Genomic DNA, 18,968 nt, shown 5'->3' with positions numbered 1-18,968 from the left:
TAGGCCCTGTATGTGAAGAGGTGAAGCAGGGACGTGAAGGCACTCAGTGCACAGCCTCTGTAAAGCCAGCCAGAACCAGTTCACAGTCGGTGGTCTTTTATCAGGAGAAAGTTACAGAAATCAGTCTATTGTGCAATCAAAGCTATAGTTATGGTTGTAGAACAGGAGGACTCAGTCAGTGTCTGGTAGTGGCGAGCTGCAATTATTTAAACACTGCTTGTCTCAAAGCCAGTGCTTGTTAGCTGCTGAAGAAAAAGACAAACCTGTGGCAGTTAAAACACAGTTTATTAGTTTATTCTTTAAGTGCAGGGGTGCAGGGCTTAACCCTTTTCTGGCATGGCCTTAGGTCCTGTTTATGATTTGGTATCTTATTGCCACAAAGAGTCTGTTCTGTTAGTCTTATGGCCTCTCTTTTAAGATTAATGTTGGTTGGCTGTCGTGTCTAAAACACAAAAGGGCCTAATGAGGCATATCTGACCTCTCATCCTGTCGTGTCTGGGATCTCTGGGGTCCCCTCGGCCAAGAAGGGGGAGCCCATTCAGTCAGCTGGGGGCCTTAGGATTTTATTTTTAGTTCTCACCTGGGACTCAAGACTCCCAATTTAGATGTGCAGCAGGCGTCTCAAACTTCACATGGTCATAAAGAGAATACTTGATGTCAGCTAATGACCTTCTACCTCCTTCTCCCCAAATCTCCCCTTATTTCTAAATAGCACTATTTTTATCCAGTTTCTCAAGGCAGAAATCTTGAAGATAATGGCAGTTCCTTCCTTCCCCTCCATTTCCACATCTGTCCATAAGCCAGTTCTGTGACTCCACCTCCACACACCTCAAATCTGCCCCCTTTTCTCCCTTTCCCCTGCTAGTCCCTTGTCCAAGCCTCCAGTCTCTCTCTTTGATGGGCTGCCCACGACAGCTTCCTAACTAGCTCCCTGTGGGGACATTTGCCTTTCTATGTGCCATTCCTCACAGCAGCCAGAGTGAACATTGGAAAATATCATCCAGATCATAGTCCCCTCTGCTGGCAATCCACTGACAGCTTCCCATTGTACTCAGAAGAGGATTCGAACTCTTCGTGCTGGCTCCCTGAGGCCTGTGTGATCCAATATCAACCTACCTCCCTGCCTTGGCTCAGGCAAATCTCCCCTCCCTACCACACCCATGGCAACCTGGCTGGCCTTCTTTCTGATTTTCAAGTAGCCAAACTTTTTCTTGCCTAACTGGTGTTTCCTGCTCTAGGTGGAGTTGCTTTCTGATGTGCATTGCCCCCAGTCATCACATGACTAGTCCCTTCTTGTCAACTCAAGCTCAGCTCAAATTTCACCTCAGTATTCTCTGTCACATCATCCTATTTTGTCTCTACCTAGCAGTTAACCCCCATGATATTCCCATCTCTTTATCATATCAATCTATCAATCAATCTATCCATCCATCCATTCATCTATCCATCTATCATCTATTTATCTATTTCTTCTTTTACAAATAGAGTAAAAGCTGCAGAGGTGCATGGCTTTTCTGGGTCTTGTTCACAGCTGCGTCTCCAGGGTTTAGAAGGGACCAGCACACAGAGGGCAGGCACTGCACTCTAATGTTAGAGACAGCCAGAGAGAGGGGATGTTATTATAAGGTGGGAAATGCCTTGTTAAGAAAAAGCAGAGAGTGCTATGGGAATATAAAAGGGGGCTACCAACCTCACCTATGAGGCGAACTTGAAGAGCTGGTACTTGACTTAAGTTGTTGAAGAATGGACAGATGTACAGGAAGAGTAAAGAGGTTGGTTCAGGACCATAAGTAAAGGCTGATTTATATGTTTAAGAGGCACACTTGCATGATATCTTCAGGGAACTACAAATCTTTAAAATAGTACTAGAAAAAACCCTGGAATGCAGAGAGGAAAGAAATAAGCCTGAGACATTAGCAGGAGGTAGGAGCTAGAGTAGGAGTAGGAGCTAGAGTAAGAGCCTAAATGGCATTTTAAATTAACTATTATATTCTTTTTATGGCTGAAGAGTATTCTATTGTGTATATATACCATATATTCATTGGTCAATGGACATTTAGGTTGATTCCATATCATTGCTATTGTAAATAGTGTTGCAATAAACATGAGAGTGCAGGTATCCTTTTGAAATATACATTTCTTTTCCTTTGGGTGAAACTCGAGGTCATTATGTTAAGTGAGATAAGCCAAGCACAGAAATACTGATGCCTCATGTTCTCACTCATGTATGGGGGCTAAAAAAAATTGATCTCATCGAGGTAGAGAGTAGAATGATAGGTATCCGTGTCTGAGAAGAGTTTGTAGGTGGGAGTGGGGGTTAAAGAGAGTTGGTTAGTGGGTACTAACATCCAGTTAGATAAAACAAATAAGCCCTAATACTCATTAGCAAAGGAGAGTGACTACGGTTAGCAACAATGTATTCTATATTTCAAAGCAGCTAGAAGAAAGGACTTAAGTAGTCCTAACAAATAGAAATGATAAAAACTCAAGGTGATAGATATCCCAAGTACTCTGACCTGATCATTACACATTTTACACATCTAACAAAATACTCACATGTACCCCATAGATACGTAAAATATTTTGTATCAATTAAAGTATTCTACAGGTGGTGGAGTCACATGGAAGTGATTTTAATTCAGCAGATGGGAAGCTGGTTTAAGAAGGAAAAATCTAGGAACAGAAATAACATTTAAGAAACTATTTAGGTAGTCCAGGCAAGATGTGATGTGCTTCTTACCCAGGAGAGTGGTTGCAGGACTGGATGGAGAAAGGGACAGGAGATTTATCTAAGACATTAACAACACTGTTAAGTTGGAGAGAGGGATGAGTAAAAGACAGTTGTGTAAAACAATCCCAGATTTCATATTGAAAAATTGGATTGATGGTGGAGGTATCACTCCAATAAAGGAGGAGATGGTAGTTTGAGAGAATGAGAAAAATCATGAGCTGAATTGTATTCATATTAAATTTGAGAAGTCTATGAATCCTTAAGAAAAACTTTTTAAGTAAAAAACTGAACAAGACTGTTGGGGGAAGCACACAATAAGTTAAGGGTGGAAATATAAGATTTGAGAATTCTCATGTAGTGGTAGTTAAAACCATGAGCATGGGTGCGAGGTAGAAAAAAGGATATAGGGTAAGGAGAGAGGCAAGCAAGGATAAATCCTAAAAAACGACAAAATGTAAGTGTGGGAGGAAGAAGATGAAAAAGGAATTGCTATAGAAGTAGGAGAACCGTGTGAATGGTATCTCAGAATAGAGGGCAGAGTTTTAAGGTGGGGGACCATCGGCAGTGTCAAATGCAAGGGAGAAATATGGTAAGATAAAGTCCAAATACCATCTGCATAGTCTAGAAGTGGGCTGTTTTGATGACCTTAGCAAAGGCAGTCGGTTGAGTGGTTGGGAGAGAAAACAAATTGCAGTGTGTTAAGTGTTGAATAGAATGGGAGAATACTGTCTGTGAATAGCAGGAGGGACCCACTCTGAGATTTGCGGAAGAATAGAAGAGACAATAGTATATTATTCATCTAGTGAAGGAGGCTGGGGGAATTCATGCTGTAAATGATCAGTTTCATCAGTGATGAAGGAATGATCAGTCACAAGTGAAGGAGTAGAGACTGTAAAAGAGACAGTGTGGACTCTGACATTGTAGTTATGTGTTGCCACTACAACTCATTAGCTGTGTGACATTGGAAAAGTAGCTTATCCTCTGTGAGTTTCAATTTCTTTGTCTACAAAATGGGAATTCCACTTCCTGCTTCATGGGACTATGAGAATTGAAGATCATTATCACAAATTTGAAGACAAGTGCTTAGCCTGAGCACGCTTTTACTAAATGTTACCTGCTATTTTTGTGATGGTGGTTGTTAATCTTGAAAACTGTGGAGTATATCTGAGATGGTGATTAAGAAGTATTTGTAAACTAAAAATAGAACTACCATATGATCTAGAAATCTCACTACTGAGTGTTCATCCAAAGGAAAATGCATCAGTATATCCAAGGGATACCTGCACTCACATGTTTATTGCAGCAGTATTCGCAATAGCAAATATATGGAATTAACCTAAGTGTCCATCAATGGGTGAAAGGATAAAGAAAATGTAGTATATACACAATGGAATATTATTTGGCCTTAAAAAAACAATGAAATCATGCCATTTGCAGCAACATTGATGGAACTCATTACGTTAAGCAAAATAAGCCAGGCACAGAAAGGCAAACATCACATGTTCTCACTCACATGTAGGAGGTATAAAAGTTAATCTCATGGAGATAGAGAGTAGAATGATAGATACCAGAGGCTGGGAAGGATGTGTGGGTGTGGGTATAGGTGAGGAGGTGGAATTAAGAGAAATTGATTAATGGACGGACACAAAATACAGTCAGACAGAAGAAATAAATTCTGGTGTCTGATAACAGTAAGGTGACTATAGTTAGCAACAATGTGTTATTTATTTCAAAGTGGCTAGAGTAGAGGACTTTAAATATTACCAACACATAGAAATGATAAATACTCAAGGTGATAGATATCCCAAATATGCTGGCTTGATATTCACACATTCTATGTATGTAACAATATATCACTTATACTCCATAAATATGTAAAATACTATGCATCAATTAAATTTAGAAATGAAAAAAGAAGTATTTGAGAAGTAGTTGATGAAAGACCAATACAGATATTTTAAATATTTTATTCATAGATAAGAATGCTATTGATGACTCAACTGGGATGAATGAGAAAGTGGTATGAGACAGAATGACATTTTTCCCAAAGGTTTTCGCTTGATTTCCACATGTTTACAATTGCTTAACATTTTCAGACAAATTCTGTGAGGACAGAAGTTTATATCTAGTTTTTTCGCCAATGTATTCCCAGTACCTAGATTACCCTCTTTAGTTAATTTTTGTTTGTCTTAAAAAAAACAATGGTTGGTTTGTAGTTACCAAAAGCAGAAGCATAAGTTGGTGGTAATCTAGAAGGTGGTGGTTTGATTGAGGTTGTATTTGAAATCTGTTCTATCCTTGCTTTTTATCCAAACACAAAAAACTTTAAGTGACCCCCAAAAAAGTACTTAGGGATAATCTCACCTTATATGTATATAAGCTTATAACTACACAAACTAAAAAGGGACAGAAATACTAAAACCAGACTGTGGTGACTTTGATATTCTATGATGTGATATGATATGATATGACATGACAAGACATGTATATGTATAATACCTGTACCCTTAAGTGGCATGAGTGGCCACTGAAAATGCTCTTGTTAATTTCTTTCACCCTTGAGAGTCCTTATCTGTAAACTGATGTTATCAAGAGCTGTATCATTGGATGTGATGATTAAATGAAATAAATGTAAAGTACCTGGTGTGCTCCTTGGCACAGAATGAATAATTGGTAAATTTCTATCCTCCCGCTATCATCTAACAGTCTTTGGTTTGGGAAAAGATTGATCTAGAAAGTGTAATAAAGATGGAATCATTTTGGTTTGAAATTCAGGAATTCTGAATTCTCATGCCATCCATATCATTCATTATCTATGCAACCTTAGGCGATCACTTAGTATCCTCTATACAATGGAGAATAGTAATTTTTCCTACTTCTCCAGTGGAATTATTGTAAAGATGAAATGATATCAGGCATGAAATTCTGTCTGGATGCCAGGTGCGACTATTTTGGTCCTCACAGCCACCTGTTGCCCAGATAGACATTCCTATCCTGGGATGACAGTCAACCATAGCTTTGAAAATTTTTTTGGCATTTTTAGGTCTCAAAGCTGATGGCACAAGAAATTCAGAAGCTAGCTGAAATGTAGTATGCCACCCTCTACTTTTAATGAACTTCAAAGCATCAGAATTTTCAAGTTTTCTATTAGCCATCCAGGGCTATATAAGAAATTACCCCAAAACTCGGTAGCTTGAAACAACAAATATTTATTGCCTCATAGTTACTGTGAATCAGGAATGATGTCAGAATGTAGTCTGTGGCTACAGTCATCTGAAGGTTTGAGTGGGACTGCAGGATTTGCTTCCAAGGTGCTGCACTCACATGGCTGTGGGCAGGAGACCTCTGTTCCAGGGCCCTCTCCTCCTAGGACGGAAGCTAACATTTTCCAGAGTGGCCAGTCCAAGAGAAAGAATAAGGAGGGGACACAGTTCATTTTATGACCATATCTCCAAAGTCACACACCATTAACCCATTTATGCCTGAGGTTACAATTTTTTGAATTTTTACAATCAGTCCTTGGCGATGACCTTGAGCAGCAGGATATAAATAACTCCCACATGCTTAGCTTTCCAATAATGGAACACTAGACGTAAGTGGCTACTACATTTTTTTTCTATTTGTTAGAGACAAGTTAAGTTCAGCCACAGTGACAGGAGGTGGGGTGAAGACTAGGCTCCTCCTCTTGAAGGGAAGAGTGTGAAATAATCTGTGGATGTATTTTTAACACTACCACATTGCGCTATAGTCAAAGTTAAAGAGGCCCCGTGTGGCCTTTTGGTCATCTGCAGAGTGTGTGGCTGCCTGTGCTGATGACACACTTAATATAGGAGACTCATCCTTCTCCACTCATCTTCTCCCTGGGTCTCAAGTTCTCCCAGTAGAGTTTGGCTTATGTTTATATATGTGTTTTCATACACTGTCTCCTTTAAAATATAATGTCTCTGGCAAAACAGAACACAATGCCTGCCACAAGTAGGAGTTCAGTAAATGTTAGTTAAATGTATTGAAGTCTCCCTAACACAAATGGCTTATGCAGTCCTTTGCAGTACACAGATTTTGGTATGAGAAAAAGGGAGAGGACATAAAGACTTGGATAGTAGGAATAAGGGAAGCGGACCAACTGGGGAAAGGATGCAGAATTAGGTGCTCAGAGCACAGCTTTATGACTGCATGTGTTTAGGGAGGGCTAACTGTGAGACCTGAAGGTGGACTAAGCCCTGTGAAAAGCAGTAGTAGCAGCTTGATTGGTGGCAAGATGACCTAAACAGTGGGAAGTACATTGGGGACATTTCTCAAAACCTGCAAAAGAGAGCTCACTCAGAACTGGAGTTGGGAATAGTGTCCAAAGAATAAATGAGTCCAGCAAGAGAAGAGAGGGCTATTATGAGAAATCTTTCCAAGTAGATTTTAATCCTGAAGACATACCATGTTGTAAATTCATCTCAGACATTTAAAATGCATTAGATGCCATTCTGGCCCTGGCTGCTGATTCAGCTGGCATTTGTTGAGCAGCGATTGTGTGTCAGACACAGTTCTTAAGGGGTGCACATTTATGATCTCATTCAATCCTCACACGCACTGTATGGGAAGTTTTAGTACTCTTCTTCTTTGATAAGAGATTAGTGCTCTGGGAGCTTATGTGTTTTATTCAAGGTCACACTGCAAGGAGAAAAACTGGGATTTGAATCTAAGTTTTCAAACTTTATCATGCCACAACTTTCATTTCTGACAATGAGAAATTACAAGTGCAGATATATCATGGATTAAATCACATTTCTAAAAATATAGCATCTACCTAAGTGAGAGACTAGTATTAGGTAAGCAGTGAGCCCATCTTGTTTCATGAAAAATACCTTGGTCTTGACAACAGAGGTTTATTGTAGCAATGCTTAAAGTGAGAGTGGTGATTTTCTTTTTGGAGTTTGTTCTGCAAATTCAGATCTGTCCCGTTCAGAGGTATGGTTGAATGTTCCCCAACACAAATCTACCTTTCTTGATCATCCAGACTACACTCATGCATCGTCTACTGTATGACAACTAGTAACCATGTAACCACTACAATAGTCAAGCATAACACAATTGCAAAGTGTTAAAGCCTTGATTTACGATGATATATTTAATTGAAAGTTTAATAGAACAACGTGATATCTTTCTCATGATCCTTACTGATTAGAATTTACTCATTTTCTGTTCTTCCTTCAAGGAAAGAAAATATTTTCTCTTTTGCCCTTATGTTTTTCTGGGTTCTTTGATTTCTACCCCTAACCTCCAGGCTTGTGTGCCATTCATTCATCCATGTATTCAGTAAACATTAATTCATTCATTAATTCTATAAACATTAACTCTTTTAGCATGTATTTATTATCTACTATGTGCTAAGTACTTTCCTAGTCACTAAAGAACCATTATGGTTTGTAGGCGAGCCACTCTGCTCACTTTTGTGGATACAGAGATGTTGTATGAGACAACATCACTGTAATAAACAAATGAAGCATAATAGGAGATACAATGGCATTTCAGGTGGGATACAGTAGGGACATGAAAATGTACAAACCTAATATTAGTGGTTCTGTTTTATAGTTAAAGTCTATATGATATTCTCCTATTATATATTGTTTTACCTAAAGGAGATAAGCTATTTTCCAGAGGAGCAACCTGTCGACTAAAAAGTAGGTATGTTAGTCCATTCTCATGCTGCTGTGAAGAAATACTTGAGACTGGGTAATTTATAAAGGAAAGAGGTTGAATTGACTCATAATTCTGTATTGCTGGGGAGGCCTCAGGAAACTTACAATCATGGCAGAAGGCAAAAGGGAAGCAGGCACCTTCTTCACTCTTCACAGGGCAGCAGGATGGAGTGGCCCCAAGCAGGGGAAATGCCAGATGCTTATAAAACCATCAGATCTTGTGAGACTCACTCACTATCACGAGAACAGCATGAGGGAAACCACCCTCATGATCCAATTACCTTCAGCTGGTCCCACATGTGGGGAATATGAGGATTACAATTCAAGGTGAGATTTGGGTGGAGACACAGAGCCAAACCATATCAGTAGGCCTTGACAGTTGGTCATTGTGTTATTGTGTGACCTGTTCCTCTGAGAAGCAGATTCCAAGACAGAATTAAACATGCAGGAATTTTATTATGGAAAACACCCGTGAGATAAATGTGGAAGGAGCTAGGAGAAACTGGGACAGCTGTTAGACCACTATTCTAAGCCTTAGTGGAAGACAGAGGGAAGGATGGTCAGGTGGAAGCATCCTGGACACTGTGCAATCTCAGAAAGCAGGGCCTTTGGGAGGTGGAGTCAATGTTTCTCTTCAGAGGAGCCCTCTGGTTTCCAGAAGAGGTCTACTTTAAAATCTCTGCTGCATTCATGGTCTGGGAGTGGCCCAAGAGAACCCATCACAACTCAGGAGTTGGAACCTTGGTTGACTACTCCCCGTAGGGACAGGTCTGTGAGACACACTTTCAGGGCTACCACAGTCACCCTGAGTTGGTACTCCAGGCTGAGAGGGAAATTGGCAAAGAATTTGTTTAAAGCAGTTTGGTGCGTTTTAGGAGAATGACAAGCTCAATATGGCAGGATTATAAGGTGCCTTTTGGTTGGAGAAACAAGAAGACAAAAAGGGAGAATATTGAGAAATAATGTCAGAGAAATGCTCAGTACATTAGACTCTGATATGATCAGTAGTCAGATCAGAGTCTAGTGTATAAATCTAAGGAATTTAGGCAATGAAGAGAAAATTGGCGAATTTTAAGTAGGGAAGGACTCAATTAGTTTTTTTCCTTCAAATAAATCAATTAGTGGACATATTAGAAGATGTGATAAGAAGTAGGGAGATGAGTTGGAAGAGAGTATGTTTTGAAGTATAGCAGTGACAGTGGAAATGTGGAAGCTAAAAAAAGTATTTGAAAAGTAGAATTAACATCACTGGATCACCAGTTGTGTGTGAGGAATCTCTGATTGCCTGGTTTCTGGCTTGGACACTAGATAGGAGTCATTCCCTCATCAAAAGATTGCATGAAGTGACACTGGTTTGGGGGAAAACTAGTTAAGATTTGGACAGTGAAGCATTTTAGGTCTCTCAGATACTGATTTATCCAGCAGCCAAAAGATAATTCAAGGCTTGAAATGCAAACTTGGGAGTTGTAAGCCTTTCTTTCTCAGGAGCCTTTTTTAGCAACCCTAGTGGAGTCAGTCAACAACCTCAAATCTTGTAAAGGGAGGGTATCTTAGTCTGTTCTAGCTGCCATAACAAAATACCTCAGACTGGGTAATTTATGAAGAACAGAAATGTATCTCTCATGGTTCTAGAGGCTGGGAAGTCCAAGTTCAAGGTGGCAATAGGTTCAGTGTCTGGTGAGGGCCCATTCCTTATAGATGGCAGCTCCTTGTTGGATCCTTACATGGCAGAAGAGGCAAAAGGGTTCCTTCAAGCCTGGTTTATAAGGCTCCAATATTTCCGAGGGTGGAGGCCTCATGACCTCATTGCCTCCCAAAGGCTCCACCTCTGAATATGATTCACCTGGGGATTAGGTTTCAACATATGAATTCTGTGGGTGGGAGTACAGACATTTAGACCATAGCAAAGGGTATTGGTTAGCTTGCTTCTCTTGAATCTTGGCATCTCCTTTGACCTTTGTCAGCTTAGCAGAAGTCAGTAAGGAGAAGAACGGCCATAAATTGATGTAATGCCTACAAGATCACAAGATTCCAAAACAAGTTTTTCACCAAATGGACAAAGAATTCTATCAGCCTCTTTCCTGTCTTTGTCTTTCTCTCTTTTTTTGTTTTGTTTTGTTTTGTTTTAAGACTCTATTACTGCATTTAAAGCAGATGTGTGGAGTGAATCTGCACATATTGTTCAAGAACCCCCTTATCTCTGGGCCTCTTATGAGTGATGGTGAGACATCATCTGACTTTCTTGACTCAGCCATGCAGAACTCACCCACAGAAATCATCAGAATCTTTAAGAAAATAACATGCTTTGGCTTTAAATTTCATTTCTATTGTTTAAATTTCATGACATTAATTCAGGCAACATAAACATTTCCAACAAAACTTCTATGCATAAATCACAGTCTTGGGGGAATGGGGAAGAGAATGAAAGATTGTTGTGATTCTGTGGAATGTGAAGAAGGTTTCAAAATAGCATTTTAAAAATCACCTATCTATGCCAGGAGATAGCTATGTGCTTTATATCCTTCCTCTTCTTCCTCCTCCTTCTGTGTTTTTTTTTAATCTTCTTTAAATCTTTAATGATCAAACCACCCACTCTGTGGTTCAAAATAAACAAATGGTTTTCCATCTTGTTCAGCATAAAAGTGTGATCTTGTGTCATGGCCTGAAGGGTGCTTCCTACACCTAAATGCTTGATTATCTCTTTGCATTCCTTCCAACTTCTGACCCTTCTTCCCTGGGCTCCAGCCACATGGATTTCTTAGGTGCCCCTTGAAGACCTCTGTGGAACTCTGGCTTCAGAGCTTTGCACTTGCTAGTCCTTCTGCCAGCTCTTCCCCTGACAACCACATGCCAAATGGTCATTTCCCAGTGAGGCCTTCCCAGATCACCCTACTTAAAATTGCAAACTCCTGCTTCCACATCCTTCATAACGCTTCTCCTGCTTTATTTTTCTTCATAGCCCTTATCATTTTCCAATGTCCTATATAATTTATTTATTTTCATTCATCGTGAGTCTCTCCATATTAAATATAAAGTGTGGGTTTTTGCCACTTTGATTTTCTGCCGTGTTTTCGGCACATTAAAAGAGATCAGGAGAAATACCTAATGTAGATGACAGGTTGATGGGTGCAGCAAACCACCATGGCACGTGTAATGTAACAAACCTGCGCGTTCTGCACATGTATCCAGAACTTAAAGTATAATTTTAAAAAAATAAAATAAAAGAGTGCCCAGCTCTAAATCTGTGTGAGGGGTAAATATTAACATTCCCATTCATGTGTAACGGGATTGGGCTGAGAAAGCTTAAGTAATTTGCCCAAGTCACATGATTCATAAATTGCAAGGTTAAAATTCAAATTCAAATCTGTCTGGCCGCAAGGTCCGCGCCCTACCCATCACACTGTGGCTTCCTTCATTTCCAAACAGTGAAATGATTTCATAGAATGAAGATGAGGCTTCTTAACAGCGAGTTGCTGCTTTCCAAACCTGGATTTTAGATCAGGGAGTCAGAATGTGAGAGACCCATGTCAGAGGCCAAGAGAGGAAACAAACACCATCAACAAAACAGCAGGATTTGCAGGCTAACCCCAGCAGCCATTCATGAGATCACTGAAAACCTTCTTCTCGGCTCCCAGGCTGGGTTGCCCGCACACAGACTGTGAGAAAACTGGTGACACAAGCGAGCCCGCCAAGAGTTCCATTTAGATTGCATGCACAGATGTCTAATTGGAGTTCTCTGTTTATTAACATAAGCTGCTTTGCCATTTCAAAATGGGAGTTAATCAAAATATTGCAAATGATACACCTTAAGAAATGTCACTCTTTATCATGATTACATTTCCATATTTTTGCCATGAAAGTTTGCTGTGTGTGTGTGCGTGAGTGTGTGTGCGTATGTTCAATTCTTTTAAAAATCTACTCTACTAAGATCAGGCGCTGGTGGTGGGATGTGTCTGAATCTATGTTCAGAGGAACTGGCAGAGGCAGTAGGAGCCACAATCCATTGCAGCTGTATGTACCGCACATAACCTACATTTCTACAGCAACTGGTTAGGAGCAGAGTGATTTCCTGGCACTTGCAGCTCACACCAAGCTCTGGAGAGCCTTTCTCCCTTCCCTTTCTGTGTCTGTCACCAGGGAGGAAAGGTCATCAGCTGGAAGCAGATAATTATGCTGCCTCAGGAACTGGCACTTTCCTGTGAGGACCGCTGGAATGGAATTCATTTCTTCTGTCTTTCTTCTTATTAACAAAGTCAACAGAAAGGATTTTCTTCCCACCAGGACTTGCCTGCATTGGATGAGAGCAGTCAGCATGAATTTTAATCAGAATGACTGTTTTTCAGCCCCGAATTTTCCATAATCAATTTCTTTTTGTCTATTAATTGAAAGTGAATATTTATAGAGTTTGAGAAATGATGGATCCTAACACCTCGAATCCCACTCAGTCACATTCAGAGTGGCTCTGGTGCGTCTCCATGGAACCTAGAGTTATGTAAGGGATGCATTTGGAGATGATTTTCTTTTTTTTTTTTTTTTTGTTCAAGTGATTCACCCTGTGGTTTCTTTAAATAGGTCAGCTAGTGCTGTAAATTAATTTACACAAGAGGGAGTCAAATTTTCCTTCCTCTTTTTTAAAAAGAAAATTCATATTGAAGATGAGATTCATGTGGATTTTCTTAAATTTGCTTTTCTTTTTACTGTGCCTTGTGGTTTGCTTTGCGTTGTTTTCCTCCAGCTACTCTTACTTTTGTGGGCTGTGTGAAGGAGAGACCTGCCCACCTGGGACACTCATTACACTGGCTCCGTAACTTCCTTTGTGATAAGAACAGCCTGATGCTGATGGTGTTTGAATAGGGATAAACATATAGACTTTTTTTTTTTTTTACTGGGCTTCAGGGTGAGGGTGTCAGCATTTCAGAGGACTGCTGGGATTAGAGCAAATTGTTCCTTGGTTACTTTTTTCCTGCTTGGTATCACACCTTTCTTCCTTTTTACTGACTGTCTCAATTGCTAGGGCTGCCATAACAAAGTACCAAAAATGAGTGATGTAAACAACAGAAATGGGTTCTCTCGCAATTCTGGAGGCTAGAAGTTCAAGATCAAGGCATGAGCAAGGTTGTGCTCCCTCTGAAGGTGCAAGAGAAGGGTCTGTTGAGGCCTTTCTCATGACTTCTGGTAGAGCTTTGGCTTGTGGCAGCAAAACTCCAGTCTTCACATGGCTTTCTTCTTGTACATGCTCTTCTATGCCCAAATTTGTCCTTTTCATAAGGACACCAGTCATATTGGGTTAGGAGTCACCCTACTCCAGTACGACTCATCTTAACTAATTATATCTACAATGATTATTTCCAAATAAGGTTGCATTCTGAGACACTGAGTGTTAGGACCTCAACATATAATTTTTGGGGGAAGCATAATTCTACCATAACACTGACTATTAGTTATCAATTGTTGCTTAACAAATTACTCAAAAACTTAGTGGCTTCAAACAACAACATTTATTATCTCACAGTTCCTATGGGTCCAGAATTCAGGAATGGCCTAGCATAGTGTAACTGGGTTCTGGTCTCCAGTTCTGAGCTTCTCCTGAGGCTTTAATCAAGGCCATCATCATCTTAAGGCTCAACTAAGGGGGAGTCTGCTCTCAATCTCACTCGTGCGGTTGCTTGAAAAAATCCACAAAGATTTGGTTCCTTGTGGGTTGTTGGAATGATGGTCTCAGTTCCTGTTGAACTCCAGGCCAGAGGCATCTCTAGGCATAAGCTCACAACATACAGCAACTCACAATGATCACAGTAAACAAGCAAGAGGGCAAAAGAGGAACAAGATGGAAAACACAGTATTTTATAACCTAATCTTGGAAATAATAATACAATTCATATGCTATTTGTTAGAAACTGGTCATCAGACCCAGTCTACACTCAAGGACAGGGGATTATACCAGGACATGGATCCCAGGATCCAGGGACCTTTGAAAGCAATTTCAGAAGCTGCTACCTTGGTCCATCCTCTGAGTCATCCCTTTTCATGAAAACTAGAGCTTGTTTGTAACTGATTAGTTCACTTGACTTGCTACTTCCCATTAGAATTCCTGGGGTCTACTAACCTTTTTTTCATTTTGCACTGTCTCTGCTACTTTTGGTACAAAACGACAGTGTTTCTGCTGGTGACATTAACTAAAAAACATTGTGGGATTTCTGTGAATCTCATTTGAGTTTACCGTACTAGAAAAAAAGTTATACCCACAAATCTCTCCAAGAAAAGCCCTTCTCCACCTTTGGGGTCTGCTCGGAAGCCTGAGAGATCATGTCTTAATGCTTCCTAGCCGTCCGACTGTTCCATTGAGACAATTGGTAAGACACACCTTTCATCTCTTTAAAAGGCTCTTTGTGAGACAGAATAACACGCTGATCCTTTGATCTTTTTGAAGTCTTAACCAGTAGTTATGCAGTCTTACCCTTGGCTATATGTCTATACCACGTTTTCCTGAAAGTACTCAAAAGACATTTCTTAATTCTAGCATCTTTTGCTGTCCAGAGAGATTGAGACTTTTCAAAATTATCAGGTCTTTTTTCCTTCATGTTTAACAATTCTTTCTTCAATTTATCACTCTTACAGTTTACTATAAGCAGCACAAAAAAGCCAGATGGCACCTTCAGCCCTTTGCTTGAAAATCCCAGCTCAATCACTAAGTTCATTAGTGCTGGCCAGGGCAGAGTTGTGAGGTTGAAAATAGACTCAGTTGGCCCCTTCTACACATGTGCGCCTCCCTGTGGCATCTCCTTCCCTGACTGTCCTTCCCTCTCCACCACTGGCTTCACCATTTCTTGCAGTTTTTGACTGCATAGGCTGAAATTTCCAACACCCAGCTTGACATGTCTTGTTTCCAATAGCTTCAATATATTAAATTCAATTCCCTGGACACTGGAAGTCCATGATGATAGTATTCATCATATAAGCAAATCACTGATAATGCTTTGGTTGGCTAATGTTGTCCCCTCTACCTTATCTCAGTTAAAATGTATAAAATAGTCTTTAAGAGGTGGTAAGGTCGTATGATGATATAAAGTTATAATTCTAATGATTTCTACCCGAATAGCTTTACGACTACTTTACCATTTATAAAGGGCTTCCTTTCACGCATTTATTCCTCACCAAAGGTCTATACGGCCAGTGTCTTCTTAATTTAGACATTAGGGAACTGAGGTTCATAGAGGTGAAGTCATCTGCTGTAGGTTCCATGATTTAGACGGTGCTGAGTGGCACCAGCAGCACCACACTCCACAGCACTGTGTCCCATTCCATATCCTCGATGTCCTGCTGGAACAATTTGGAGGATATCGTTATTTGGGGTGGGGGATCAGGGTGGATTTTGACTAAGATAATTCCCAGACGTGGCTGAACTCTTCTACAACATTGAGTTTGACTACAGCGGATGCTACACCCATCGCTGCCTTTGCAGTATGGGCTTTGCTTTGTATTGGTCCAGACCTGGATGCCCTGGGGGCTGCCACACCAGACCACAGTCTCCCAGAGCCTCCGCAAGCATGTGCTGGCTTTCTCTATCCTCTTCCATGGCCTATCATCACGTTTATAAGTTAGAGTTTGGCCGTGTCTGCAGAATGTGCTGACAGCTTTCAGTAATGGATATGGACATCTGCTGAAAGGTTTGGCTGTGTTTGTAGCTGGCTGCTGGTTGGCACATAAACTCTGAGCCTTAAGGTGAAAAAAAAAAAAAAAAAAAAGAAAAGAGAAGAAAGTTAGCATAGAATTCGCTCTATCTGTGGATTTGTCATTTTGGAGTTTGTGATCATTTTAGACAGGACTGACAGAAACTGCTGAACTTGGAGCTGAGTGACGTTAGAGGCATGAGCCCATCTCTGCTGCAATGACGTTGGCCAGGCCACAGGCATTCAGCCTGGTGGAGGTGAAAGGAACTTAGGGAATGGCCTGGTCCAATTCTTCATTGAATAGATGAAGAAATTGAGGCTTGCGGAGATGAAGTGACATTTCCAATGCAGCCATTTAGTGATAAATCCATTGTGTTGATCGATCTTCATTTCATTCTCTTCCACAGTTCACTTATTCTGTTACCTAATGTTGTTTCAGAGTTGTCCTGATAGTATAATTATTATCAAATAATTTGTTATAAAAATTGTATGAGGTCAGGCACACTGGTTCATGCGTATAATTCCAGCACTTTGAGAGGCAGAAGCGGGAGGATCAGTTGAGGCCAGGAGTTGGAGACCAGCCCGGGCAACATAGTGCCACATTGTATCTACAAAAAATAAAACAATTAGCTGGGAGTGGTGGCATGTACGTGTAGTCTCAGCTACTCCAGAGCCTGAGGTGGGAGGATCACCTGAGCCCAGGAGTTTGAGACTTCAGTGAGCTATGATCACACCACTGCACTCCAGCCTGGGTGACAGAGTGAGATCCTGTCTCTAAAAATAAATAAATAAGTAAGTAAATAAATAAATAAAGCAAAATTAAATTAAAAATCGGATGATCATATTACTGCTTTTTCTACTGCTCGTAGGCCAGCCCTTGTACCAGGGTCCTCCCTGACCCCTCGGTGGCCCACACATGAGTACAGGCTCCCTGGTCTCCATCAGCTTCCCAACTTCTTTTTCTCCATCTCAGCCTGGCGCGTTCCTTCTGCAAGCAGGACTGCATCCCATTCCACACTACTTCCCATTCTCCTTCTCAGCAACCTACCACATACAGTGCTTCTTCTCAAACTTCACTGCTTCTGTTCCCAGTCCTTCCCTCCCCTCCGGCCTCTCCATCACACATTCCTCCCCCCAACAAAACATACTTCTGCCAATTCATCCCTTGCACCTGCTGCTCTGCCTCTCCATCCTTCAGTCCCACTCTGCCCGAGGGCCAGCTTTGGAGAGTAACTTTCCACTCCTGCCAGTGGCTGACCTGAGCATAGTAGTAATTGCTGGCACTGTGGGACTCTAGATTTTCACAGAATGTGTACCCCAAGAGACGTGCTCGTGAGCTAAAGGGGAGTCCGACATTTTCCCTTTCCCTGCTCCCTGCACTTTGAGGCACTGCAGTGTTTGAGAGAGAGACATAAATTATTACAACATAGCAGTGGCTCATTTCTCTATCAAATTCACCTGTTATTTTTTTCATTTTATTTTCTATTTGGGAAAAATCAGCGGATTTATTTGCATGTCAAAACATATCTGATTTCAGACACTTTCAGTGACACTAGCCCAGAACTGTCCAGTGGAATGTTCCGTGGTGAGCGACATGTTTTGTATCTACTTTATAACACAGTAGCCACTGGCCAGACTCGATTGCTAATACTTGAAAGTGGCTAGTGTGACTGAGGAACTGAATTTTAAATTGTATTTAATTTTAATTATTTTACATTTAAATAGCCACACATGGCTACTGGGTACCTAAGTGGGCAGTGTAGACTAGACCATTATACCCTTTGTTGAGGGAAGAATTGTGAACTCATCAAATATTAACATTCCCCCACTTCCACCATCTTTTCGCCACATCCCACCACTTCCCATGATCCTTTGCTTGCCCTTGAACAGGTAAAACCAGGGCTGCTCTTGGCTTCTAGAAGGTATATCTGACTTCAGTCCCCTGTCTCTGTTTCTGCCAATTATATAACTTAGTAATTGACTTAGCCTAAAACCGAGGCTCATGTAGCAAATAAATAATAAATAATAGATCACATTTATTTGTTGCTCCATATGTACCAGGTATGTAATACTTCGATATATTAATTCATTTAATCTTCAAAGCAGCCCTGTGAGGTCTCTGTGTTATTATATTATCCCCATTTTATAGTTCAGGAAACTGAGGCAAGAGCTACAGAGCTACTACATGCCAGAACTGGGATTTGAAGTTGGGCATTTTATAGTAAACCTCACTCTTGGGCACCTATTGAACTGCATCTGCCATATGCTCCCCTGCAGAGAAATTCCTGGCCTGGCATCTTGGGTGCTCTCTGTGTCTGCCAGTGTGGAGTGGGATTGGGCTCTGTATACTAAAAACCAGAACCAGAATCAGAATCAGAGAGGTTTGCTACTGCAATATTGCAATGCAATTCTGACGCTAACTACCTAGAGTTAGTGCAGACTTCACAACTTAAGGGCACAGACTTCAGCAAGACCGCCCTCACTTCAGATGTCAGCTGCAAGCTCTGAGGGTCCCAGGACACCTGCACTTCTGACCAATTGGCTACAAATTTGGGGTTCCCATTACTCCCTCAGGTTTGATACCTAGAAGGAATGTCAGAACTCGGGAGAGAGCTAGACTTGCAATTACAGTTTTATTATGAAGGCTACAAATCAGGACCAACCAAATGACAAGATGTATATAAGAAGGTCTAGGAGGGTCCCAAATGCGGAGCTTGTATGTCCTCTTCTTGTGAAATCAGGGCTGTGGGACTTTTCTTTAGTTCAGCTAAAGATAAGGTCCTTGTCACATGGCCACAAAAATTTAGGCTTGCAGACAATTTAAAAGGTGAGTAAGACAGGATTTTATTGGGTGAAAAGGGAAAAAAGGGAAAGAGG

The 18,968-nt window shown here is 40.8% G+C and overlaps 1 protein-coding gene across 9 annotated transcripts in view; it reads left to right on the top strand.

Annotated features, from left to right (window-relative positions):
* ZMAT4 (zinc finger matrin-type 4) overlaps positions 1–18,968 on the top strand; it is a 370,785-nt gene that overhangs the window by 342,081 nt on the left and 9,736 nt on the right. The gene's annotated exons all lie outside the window — the stretch shown is intronic.

The sequence above is a fragment of the Pongo pygmaeus genome, chromosome 7 (assembly GCF_028885625.2).
Source record: "Pongo pygmaeus isolate AG05252 chromosome 7, NHGRI_mPonPyg2-v2.0_pri, whole genome shotgun sequence".
Classification (NCBI taxonomy): domain Eukaryota; kingdom Metazoa; phylum Chordata; class Mammalia; order Primates; family Hominidae; genus Pongo; species Pongo pygmaeus.
The sequence above is the reverse complement of the archived record's forward strand: the minus strand, read 5'-3'. Positions and strand labels throughout refer to the sequence as shown.